Source organism: Botryllus schlosseri, chromosome 10 (assembly GCF_051294905.1).
Source record: "Botryllus schlosseri isolate E-star chromosome 10, Bs_hap1, whole genome shotgun sequence".
NCBI classification, from domain to species: Eukaryota; Metazoa; Chordata; class Ascidiacea; order Stolidobranchia; family Styelidae; genus Botryllus; species Botryllus schlosseri.
Window position 1 is genome coordinate 14,127,814 of NC_137245.1, and position 12,346 is coordinate 14,140,159.

At 41.4% G+C, this 12,346-nt stretch overlaps 1 long non-coding RNA gene across 1 annotated transcript; it reads right to left on the minus strand.

The window, feature by feature from the left end:
* Nucleotides 1-5,206: 5,206 nt before the first annotated feature.
* Nucleotides 5,207-12,064, minus strand: LOC145448644 (uncharacterized). Its single transcript, XR_013917986.1, has 3 exons — nt 11,850-12,064; nt 8,505-11,408; nt 5,207-5,650 (listed from the first exon to the last, which is right to left on the minus strand). It is a non-coding gene; the product is annotated as an uncharacterized LOC145448644 (long non-coding RNA).
* Between the last annotated feature and the right edge of the window lie 282 nt (nt 12,065-12,346).

Consider the following 12,346-nt stretch of genomic DNA (forward strand, 5'->3'; position numbering starts at 1 on the left):
CATTGGTTTATTAGAAATTTTATCAGTTCAATACACCACAAAAAATGCGATACAATGAAAAGAAAGGAAGATGTCGAAGCGACTAGGAGTTGTCTATGGAATCGGACACCCACCTTGGCCTAGGGCCTAGGCGATGTAAAGAGGAGCAGTGATGAGCGGATAGTGCTTTTGGAGACTCCGAATCCCTCCGACAACTTTACTTTCTGAGGAAAACTCCCTCCGACTCCGAACAGCTCAATCCCAGACTCAGAGATACTCCGATGAATCTCGCCAAGTATCCGAAACAGTGGCAAGCACGGTACACTTGGTAATGTGTTATACTGAATTAATGTGATAATAGGGTTGACCTCATGGTATTATCTACTCTCTAGTCCCCAATTGCAGTGCAGATGGCTGATTTTTATGCACTTTGCAATCATGTTTGCATGTTACCCGTCATATTACAACTTTACAAGGTGTCAACTGTCTGTGTTTTGGTTTGTAATCATAATCAATCGTGTATTCTGGTCAGAGTTATCCAAAGATATCGGAGACAAAAGTTCCAATACTCCGAAATTATCCGAAAAAATATCTGTAGTAAACTCCGAGTTCGCTCCAACTGTCACAAAATCGGCAAAACTCCGCTCCGAATCCACTCCGACTCCGCTCCGATGCTCATCACTAAAGAGGAGGCATGCACACTGAATGAAAGTAAAGAAGATAGTATAGAAAAAGGAAGCGACAAGAAATATGGGGCGGCATGTCATGGGAAGCGAGATCGATAGATCAGTCGTGGTCCGGTAATCTTGAGGATGGACTGTATTTCAGTAAATTATATATATTTTTTCTCTATAAAGTCACGATGTTGAACAACAAAGCGAAACATGTAACAGCGAATAATATATGCGTAGCACTGGACAAGGGTACACGGGACAGGAAGTATGAAATCTTGTACAAACGAAATGGGGTTGCACGAGTTCTCGATCTCAAAATTTAAAAGACAATTCGTTACACTATAGTTACACCATAGTGTCCTATATGGTGTCGACACAAGCAAATCGCACGGTTCAATGAAATTGTATCACGTCACAGTTTCCATTTGGCTACAGGCAATTTGACGGTGATTTTTGACCGGCTTGCCGAGCATTAAATTTGATGAATCGGGTATCAATCGAAAGCTGACGCTGTACTGCTTGCGAAAATATAAATTTTATTCCACTCATGGCCCTGGAACCCCCACAATCTGCCTCAAATTATTCATTGTCGAGTAGATTGGCAGTGTGACGCAACAATGCTGTCTGGCGAAACGAGAGACTAGCTCAAGAGCAAGGATGCGGCCGAGCGGCGAGAGTGGGATCAGCTGACGTCGCGGCAATAGCGATGTGCAACCGCGCCACAGAGAAACGCTGCGCTGTTGATACTTTTTCTATGCGTTTCGGTACAAGCGAGCACACACCAGCCTTTCCTTGACTTGTAAGGGTAGAACTGGGTCCACGGAATGTATTAGGGCCCTACCAATTTTCGCGCAATATCCTTCAGCTGATAGAGTTATGTAGGCTACGTCTAAGTAGTCTACATTGGATATGTCAGATTATTATGATATCGATTGCCTTAGCCCGCTTGTTGCGTAGGGCTCCAGAGATGCGTGGCGCTGTTGATACTTTTTCTATGCGCTTCGCTAAAAGCGAGCACACACCATGCAGTCTTTCCTTGACGTGTAATGGTAGAACTGGGTCCACAGAATGTATTTGGTCCCTACCAATTTTCGCGTAATCCTTCAGCTGTTAGAGATATTTCTAGTAAGAAAAATATACTTTCAAGTAATAAGATTCACTCAAGACAGCAAATTTAGATAATGTAAATATATCATATTGTAGTAATACAACTACAGTGTTGAGTTTTCACTCCATTCCCCATAAGCACCACGTCGGTGACCTTGCCAAATTCCGAGAAGGCGAAAAAGTGCAAACTCTGTTGGGCCGAATGGACAATGGACATTCAGTTATTCACAGATGCGAAAAAAATACTGCAAATCCGTTTTACGTAAGTTACATTAGGAATATATATGCAGGCTACAGAATGAATATAATTCAAATATCTGTGATACCACTGTATTACTTTTGACGCAAAAGGTCCCCGGCATTCAAAAAAACTATTTGGTGATTGAAAAATGCTAAACCAAATTCCAACGTCAACGTTAATAGTGATATCAGATATATTCCAGTGAAAAACAATGGTATGAATTTGGTGGTAACATTTTGGAATCATTTGGCAGGTATGGCCCGCAAGCTTTCTAGTAACGGATTGAATCCGGACAGCGATACCAGTTTAATTCGACACTCCTGCTGTTGAACTTTATTCAACAATCAACATTTTACCTGCTGCATTCGCGGACCAAGTCCTACCCATACGGATCAAATAAAAGCTTGTAATGTATGCTCATGCTCAATGCTCCTTGCTCACACTTAACCATAAAAGCGACCATAGAAAGTATCGACACCCGCCATCAACAGCGCGACGTGTCTCTGGAGCCCTACGCAACAAGCGGGCTAAGGCAATCGATATCATAATAATCTGACATATCCAATGTAGACTACTTAGACGTAGCCTACATTTCTTTATCAGCTGAAGGATATTGCGCGAAAATTGGTAGGGCCCTAATACATTCTGTGAACCAGTTCTACCCTTACAAGTCAAGGAAAGGCTGGTGTGTGCTCGCTTGTACCGAAACGCATAGAAAAAGTATCAACAGCGCAGCGTTTCTCTGTGGCGCGTTTGCACATCACTATTGCCGCGACGTCAGCTGATCCCACTCTCGCCGCTCGGCCGCATCCTTGCTCTTGAGCTAGTCTCTCGTTCCACCAGACAGCATTGTTGCGTCACACTGCCAATCTACTCGACAATGAATAATTTGAGGCAGATTGTGGGGGTTCCAGGGCTGCGAGCGGAATAAAATTAGTATTTTCGTAATCAGTGCAGAGTCAGCTTTCGATTGATACCCGATCCATCAAATTTAATGCTCGGCAAGCCGGTCAAAAATCACCGTCAAATTGCCTGTAGCCAAATGGAAACTGTGACGTGATACAATTTCATTGAACCGTGCGATTTGCTTGTGTCGACACCATATAGGACACTATGGTTACACCATATAGGACACTATGGTTACACTATCGAATGTGACTATGGAACGGAAACTCCCCTTTTCCCATTGTTAAGTCACGCTCGACTGAATCTAGCGGCTTTGGTCAATCGCAGCGCAACAATCGAACAATTTGCCTTAGGTTAAATGGCATATCACACTTATAGATACTCGACTTTGATAACGAAATTACTAGACTAATCAGTCAGTGGTAATCTTGAAACTTGCTACAGTGTTAGATGACATCATCAATATATACAATTCCAAAGCTAGTCGCTCATCTGGGTATGCAACACAATCAATATCAACACCGACCGATAGCGGCTTTGGCGAAAAATCCGTTACGCGCTAGGCTGCGCGCTCCTATATACTCGACGTCGATAACGGAATTACCACCCTAATCAGTTAGTGGTAATCTTGAAATTTGTTACAGTGTTAGATGACATCATCAATATATACAATTCGAAAGCTAGTCGCATTGCATTGCAGATGCGGATATCATTGTTACATTATAGGTATACACAGGATTTAAAAAAAACTATGACAAAATGAAAAGCTGCCCTATCTGCTCACTAATATCCCCGAGTAAGATAAATAATGAATCTAAATCATCGGTTCATTCATTCCGAGCATCTATCCGAGAACACGTAAAAGCTAGTTATGAAGCAATTTCTTTTAAATGAATACTAGTCAGCCTTCAGGATTACCGGACCGCGACCTAACATATCGATCTCGCCTTCCGCCACATGCCACCTCATTTTGTCGTTTGCCTTTTATATTCCCTGCTTTACTTTTCATCCAGTGTGCATGCCTCTAGCTTCTCTACTCCGCCTAGGCCAAGGTGGGTGTTGTTTCGACACCGTCTTATCTTTTCATTGTATCGCAGTTTTGTAGTGTTTTGAAAAGATGAAAATATTAATAAAACTGATTGACTGATCGACCGTCTTGTAGCACGGCCAACTTTTAGGCTTTTTATAAGACACCGCTTACGCGGATCACGTGGTGAGGAGGAGCCTAGATCAACCTCCAACACTTTGGTAGAAATTCCGGAGTCGAACTCGGTCGGACGCGAACCCGCAACTCATTGGTGTTGCAGCTGTGGATCATAACACTGCGCTCTCTCGCCACTACATTTATTTAGTGTATTTTTCCATTAAAATACAACACAAGAAGTGGGATAAAATGATCGCGTCGACTTGGTGAGGTCCATCCGTCAAATTCCCTCCTTGTCTATCAGATATAGGAAAGTAATCGAAGAAATACTTAGACTACTTCAAGTCGTTTCGACACCTTCCTATCATTTCATTGTATCGCAGTTTTGTGGTGTTTTGAAATGATGAAAATATTAATAAACTGATACCGATACTGAACGTTACTGCCCAGCAAACACTAGTACAGACCAGGAATGTAGAAAGGCCGTTTTTATTAGGGCGTGTCGGGAATGTAAAAAGACCCTGCCTTGTCGACTCGTTTCAACGTACTTCTAACGCTCTGCAAGACCGTATTAAATAGATCTTTTCAACGTACTTTAAACACTCTGCAAGTGCCGGTTTATTACGGCGTGGCGAGCATGTAAAAATACCCTGCCTTGTCGACTGCACAACGGTACATAATCCCTCGTTCCAACGTAATTCTTTGCTCCGCAGCAGAGATGAGCATGGATTAGGATTTGTAAAAACAGGATTTGTGAAATTTTGGCGGATTTGGATTTGACATTTTTTTCTGAACGGATTAGGATTTATCTATTTTCTGGGAGATTGAAATGTCGTGCGGCGAATGGCGACAAACTTTATTCGGATCAGTTATTAATGTACTTATGGTTACTAGGTTATCTTGAATCAAGTGAATCGTTGGTTGTGAAAGAAAATTTTCGAATCCCTCCATTGCATAAAATTTTTTTTTTTCTGAATTTCCAGTTGGAATCGGATTAGGATTGGACATGGACTTGAATATGAAAAAGTTATGGATTATGATTTGAAGGTTCGGATTTGGATTGGATAAGGACATAGAAATTTCAAATCCGCTCATCTCTGCTCCGCAGGACTGTCAGCACTAGCGGCATAACTGACCTCGGGAACACACAAATCACAGCTTTATATGGCTCTTATTGAATATAATACGAAAAAACTCAAACAAAAAGAAAGAACTTCCAAAACAATAAATTTTCATGTCAGCTTAAAAACGGTTGCCCGACATATGAGCATGCGACACAATGGAAAACGACAGTTCAGAATGGAACACATCAGCATGCGTTACTTCAGCATGTGACTGTATAACCCAAAAACTTACCCTAACCCGAAACATAGCCTAGCCTAACCTAACCCAACCATAAATCCAACCCTAACCTACCCCTAACCCGTAATTTAACCCACATGCTCATGTGCCGCATGCCAAATTGTCACATGCCGAAGTCTCGCATGCTGTAATGTCGCATGCTCATATGTCCACGGACCCTTAAAAACACATCACTTCTTCGTCTTGCTCGTCGTCTGACGATAAGGTGTTATTTCTTTTTCTTTTTTTAGCAACCTCCTGTAAAGACAGAAATATCGATTAGTTGTCGCATTAATTCAAATCCAGGGCATAGCTGTTTTTTGAGGAGAGGGCAGAAAAATGTTTGATGGGGAAATATGAAGATATGAAGAAAAAAATAGAGTGAAAAAACTGTGGTCTTAGGCTCGTAACTGGGTGATTAACACAACTTCAACGGTGATCTTTTTACCCACAGACATAACGTTATGGAAGATCAGTGCTCCTCTACTTCCGCGCAAAGCACATTTTTTTTAAAGATAATGGTCAATAATAGTGATACTTTCACTGATCTGTGGGCAATGGGCACCCAACAGGATGGATCGAAAGCCCCACGTCATTGCCATGTAGGCACACCGTGTATCTCTTGCGGCACTAAGCGCAAAAAAAAACAGACATCACACAAATAGATATACAATTCTGTACATCATGCGTACTATTTACGTCTATTTATATTTTTATCGAGAGGCGGGTACTCAACGATAAAAAATACCGAAACTAAATGGGACACTGTAAAACCCACAAAACCTGTAAAACACGCAAAACTAGCAGGTGATAAAGCGGGTGGCACACATAACAATAGCAACAAAAGCAAGGCATATTCAGGTAATGTGTGTATGTTTTACAATATCATTCCTTCATGGCAAAAGTGTTTTGGTCATCTAATTATACCTTTATCCATTGTTTTGTCACCGATTGGAAAACTCCGCTTTATCACCCGCAGAACCCTGCTATTCACCCCACTTTGTCACCCGCAAAACCCTGCTAGTTCTACAGGTTTTGTGGGTTTTACAGTGTCCCAAACTAAATATAGCGTGTGAAAAAAATTGAAGTTCAAAACATCTGCTCAAAGATACTCCATCTTCTATTAATTTACAGAACAGTTCAAAATATACGGGGGGGGGGGCATGACCCTCTCCTGGCTACACCGATGTTCAGACTGTGAAGCGTTTGCTACTGGACTGAAGAATAGAGCGATTTTTTTACCTAAAAACGAAAGATTTTCACGCGAAAAATCAATATTTTGACATTTGTGACCTAGAAAAATTTGACCACATTTGACCCCAAAGTATGCAGACCAGGTGTTTTGGAATTTTACCAATTACCTTTATTTCTGGTTGTCCTGGTCTGTCCTTATGAAGTAGTTTGTCCTAGAAAAAATACTTTTTTGCCGCAAAAACTGACAATAATAATTCCAGTAGTTACATTACCGCGTGTTGTTACCGCAACCGCCAGAAAATGTTAATATTAAACCAGGGTTGTAACCAAGTAAAAAGGCCCCAAGTCACAAGTCAATCCCACTTTTATAGGTTTGACTCGAGTCAAGTCAAAAAATGTCAAAATTATCTACGTGAAGCAAAACTGCGTGGGCATTGCATAGTTCTTACAAAAATTGATATGTAGCCTGCACCATTGTCAGAATGAAGCAACACTGTGTGCCACTAGCAGAATCAGAGAATCATGGCTATCTAGAACTAGATATCCCTGCTGAGAATGCAGGAAAGTATCTTTCGTTGTACTACAACAAATTTTAATTATTTTAACCATAGTACGTCATGCACTGGAATTCATCATATTTTGTCATGTAAAATTTTGTCAGTTTTTGAGTCGAAAAAGTTTTTTCAGGGAAAACTACTTCGTAAGGACAGACACTTCAAACCAGAAATGAGGATAAGTAGTGCATAAGTAGTTATCACATAAGCACATACACTGAATAGAGTAGCTTGCTAGTCAGTCGTCACTCGTTGATGTGTGCAATCAGTCCCATGAAGTCCTATAATAGGGGTCCGTCTATTTTGTGCATGTCGGCTATGTCAACTATGTCGACTATGTCGGCTATGTCGCAGCTATGTAGCGGCTATGTCAACTATGTAACAGATATGTCGGAGCTATAGGTCGACTATGTTTCGACTAATTATGTTTTCATCGGCGAACCCTCCCTTCGGATGAATTTTCGAATCAGATTGTTCATGTCCATGTTTTACGGTCACCGAATAGGTAAAATAGCTTCGTCAGAGATCACCTCCGTGTGTCTATCGGTGCTGTCAAATCTTCCGGTAGTTTATAGTGTACTGTTAGCCAAAAAAGGTCGATAACCACTGTGCTAGGGTGCCGCTGACTATTTTCCATTTACAGAGGGTGCCGTGAGGTTGAAAATTTTGACAACCACTGGTCTATGTAAATCTGGATTGCCATTATTGCAATCACGATTTAAAAATCCCTATTTGGAATCGAATACCGAGACAATGGTCTCACAATAAAATTCGAATCTGAATTAATTTACCTCATGTTTTATAAGTTTCATAAGTTATCATAAGTTTCATAAGTTTCCTAGCACAAAATAAAGGCACCCCTTCTGGATCCGACTTCGGCACTTAATACTTTTCCTGAAAAATATGTAAGCCAATGTCAAAATTAATATTATTGCAAAATCCACTCCTGCATGCCCGGAGTTGATTACGTAGGCGACATAGCCGAGATAGCGGCTACATAGCCGACATAGCCTCGACATAGCCGCGACATAGCCGACATACTCGACGTATGTCTGCGACATCTGTCACACAGTCGACCTATAGCTGCAACAAAGTCCAAATAGCTCCGACATATCTGTTACATAGTCGACATAGCCGACATACTCGACATATGTCTGCGACATCTGTCACACAGTCGACTTATAGCTGCAACAAAGTCCAAATAGCTCCGACATATCTGTTACATAGTCGACATAGCCGATATAGCCGCTACATAGCTGCGACATAGCCGACATAGTCGATATAGCCGACATGCACAAAATAGACGGACCCCTATAATAGTGCTTCAGCGTACACCGTACGGCGTACATACATAAAAACCCTACCTTCCATCCGCATCCCCCTTTCTGACTTGGGAAGTGCCGCAGTGCTTCCCCGATAACATGAATGTAATCTTTTTCATTTGCCCCAACGTGAATCCTTTTGCAAGCTCCTGAAATGATTTTTGGAAGCGTTGACATCAAAAATGTTAAATTATAACATCAGTGGTTCTCAACCTTTTCGACCTTACGGCATACTTTGAAAATGAAAAGTAGTTCGCGGCACACTAGCACAGTAGTTCTGAACTCTTTTGGCTTACGGCAAAGGCAAACTACCAGAATGCCTACTAGGGCTCTTCAAAAATGATTTTTTTCTCAAATCGTACTGGCTACTTGATAAAATTGTTAGGTTACCTAATTTAAGCCTACATTCAAAATTTGGTTCAATTCCAGCTAGTAACCGCTATGCTACAGGAAAAGTAAGTTTCTATTTATTATATAAAAATAAATAATAAAAAATTTGAAAATTTTCTGTTCATCCCATGAAAGTGTTAGGCTGTCTATAGAAACGATGCTCACCAAATTTGGTTCAATTCCAACCAGTGGAAGCGGAGTTATTGCCCTCGAAAAATTTGGATTTTAATAAAATAGTATTTACGGTGAGCACAACTATAATAAATAAACAAAGAATCGGTCACCGTAAATACTATTTTATTCAAATCCAAATTTTTCGACGGCAGCATATCATGAATGTCCCTTACTTTATATCAGTGATTCCCAACCGCGGCCCTGAGGGCCGCATGCGGCCCCCAGCTACCCGTCTTGCGGCCCCCACAACAATATTGAGAAATCGATTTATGAAAAAATATTATATTTATAAAATACTGTTGTTTGGCTTGGAGTCTGGAGTTTTCAATAAGGATTGCAGGAAAGTTGGGAGTAGACTGCTAAGATTACGTCACTGCTGTTTCAATGCAATGTGCCCTAACTTTCTAGTTGAACGGGCAGTAGCTATAGATATAGGTTTAGATATACGTATTGACATGACCGTAATTGCCGCACCCTAATTGGGGGGAGCGAGCTCGAAGGGGGCCCAAAATTATTTAGTGAATTAGCATAAATTATGGAGTATTTTAGAAAATTTTATGCAACTTTCTCAAAGATTTTTCGCGCTGCGCGCGATTTCAAGTTTCCAAGTACCTTAATTATTGGGTACTCTTCGACCAAGATAAAATACACAAGATTTATAGAAGTGGGCATATCGGCGTTGGCCATTACCGCGCCACGACGCACGAAGACATATACAGTTTTACGCCATGTAACATGCGACTCCAAGAAGTGTGCCAGAACGATCGGCAGCGAGAAAACCTTGACCGAAAAGGACTGCCCTTACGGTGACCGAGAGCTTCGTTATGCAGGCCTATATTAAAAATACATATAGGTAGGCTATAATTGACCATAGGCGCCTAAATAACTGGCGCCGAATATTCCTGTCTTGGCAATCTGAACCTCACGAGACAAATAGGCTACCATCCCGCAGGGAATAATTATATGCTAGTGAAGAACTACCAATTTGAAATCGTTGGCATCTTTTAGTTTGGTATGTTTGGGCGATTCTATATTTCTTGATATAGCAGACTAGAGGTCACGAAATAACAAATAACATCATGTATAACGAAGTCGTACCAACGGGTCCGCCCGTCCGAATATGTTTAATTATTATTTACGGGCCCTACAGTTTCCAAGACACCTCACTCAGCTCTACCGGTAAATCTGATTACGTGGGCAGAGAGGACAAGTAATTGAAAGCAATATATATGCAATTCCCGATCTTATTGAACTATTTTATTTTGAATTATCGAAAATTTTCGCGCTCCACGCTGGCTCACTAAACTGGGATCCTGATTTCGTGGCAGAAGCGCACAACCGGCACGGGTTCCGGTTTATCACCCTATGGGAGCTCAAGACCTAAGTGTTTTGGGGGCCTGACGAAGTGCTGTTTCGTTCCTGCTAACGGGTATACGCCCGAAGATGTTTAATTATTATTGAGTGGTCCTACCTTTTCAAACACAACTCACTCGGCTCAACCGGTCAATCTGATTACGTGAACAGAGAGAGGATAAAAATTAATACCAATATTTTTGCAATTCACGATTATATTGACCGATTCAATCATGAATTATAGAATTTTTTCGCGCTTCGCGCGATTAGTCGTGAGAAGCTGCCTAAAACGGACACCCGATTTACATGATAAATAGCGGTAAACAGCCATCTAGCCTGAGGTGGTCTGGGGGCTTCGAAGCTCTGTTTATCACCCTATGGGGGGCCGAGAGAAACGTTTTTTTGGGGGGGGCTGACGAAGTGCTGTTACGGCCCTGGGTATTGATAACTAATTTACGGATAGATGTGCAACAAGTGACTCACGATTGAATACGCCGATATGCCTACTGTTTAGCCGGCAAAAAGCAGCATAATTTGTAGTCCTATAGCTCGCGACCCAGGCGTCCGAATAATTTGAAATGTCGGTGTTTATCGAAAGCAAGTGTGCACTGATTCCAAAAATACCAATTGAAATCTCACCCGGGCAATATAACTACTCCGAAATAGCCAGCAAAGGTTGATTGTTCTGAACAATGGGAGCGCGGCAACACATTGGCCAATGGCGTCAAACATAAGATCGGAACAATGCCAATTTTCATATTTTGGTGACTATTTTGGCACCTTTCATTGCCTTGGTATTCGTGCGGCCCCGGCCGTACTCTGAAATTCTTAATTTGGCCCTGCCACCGAAAAAGGTTGGGAACCACTGCTTTATATGATCTTGTTTAAATTGAGGTTGATAAAAGCGTCTTTCCCGTTCTTTCCAACTCTGCTATATTGACTCCAGACACCAGCACAGGCGACTTTCTTCATCATGGTTCTTGCCGACTGTCCAATACTGTCTCCGCCTACGGTACTGAGTGCAAATATCTGAAGTGTCAATATAGGAACAGAATTAGTCGACCGTTCATGACCTTCCGCGTTCAGAGAACAGTTGTATCTTAGCATCTTTGCGATAGATGCTAAAACAGTGGTTCCCAACGTGGGCGAATTGGCGGTCTAGGGTGGCGAAAATGGACAAAGGATGCGACAGGGGGCGAAAATAGCGAAGGGGGCGATAGGTGGGCAATTACGCGTCAAAACGGCTGACCTTTTTTTCAGTCAACTGGCCGGTGATTACAGTTTGTATGCCCATTATTCGGTACACATAATTTGGCGGGTGACGATCGGTGTTGAGCTTGAAAAGGGGGCGATGGGTCGAAAAAGGTTGGTAACCACTGTGCTAAAACAAGCCTAAAAATGATCCAAGTAATACGATCGACAACTTTGACTAACTGAATTTCTAAAAATAATAAAACACATTCAACATACCACATCTCTTGCAAAGGCTGTGTTTTCATGCAGTCTGTCATCGAATTTCTTTAAATCGTGTTTTGTGTCGAGTGGCTCTGGTATTACATCTTCTAGGATCAGTTCCGTTCTCTTTTTATCACTTTTCCCTCTCAAACTTGATAAAAAATCAGGATACCAGTATCAAGAAAGGTAACCTACAGATATGTTCTACAGATATATCTATGTGACTTTCACCTATAGAAAATTCCAGCATAAATAATATTCTGATATTGATAAATGCATGCATATGTATGAAGCGGAATGAACAACTGCATAATTCTAGCTGTCTAATTTCACCAAACTATAGCGAAATGTCAGTACCGTAATCTTATTCTATTCTAATTTGTAAGAAACTATGTAGTTCTAATTCTATTGTATTGGATTATAATCTGGAAAAGCTGAAAGTTTTCTAGTTCTACGGTGCAACTCTGGTGTGAAGGAGTCAAGCAGCTCTAGACGTCATATACTACAGGTAA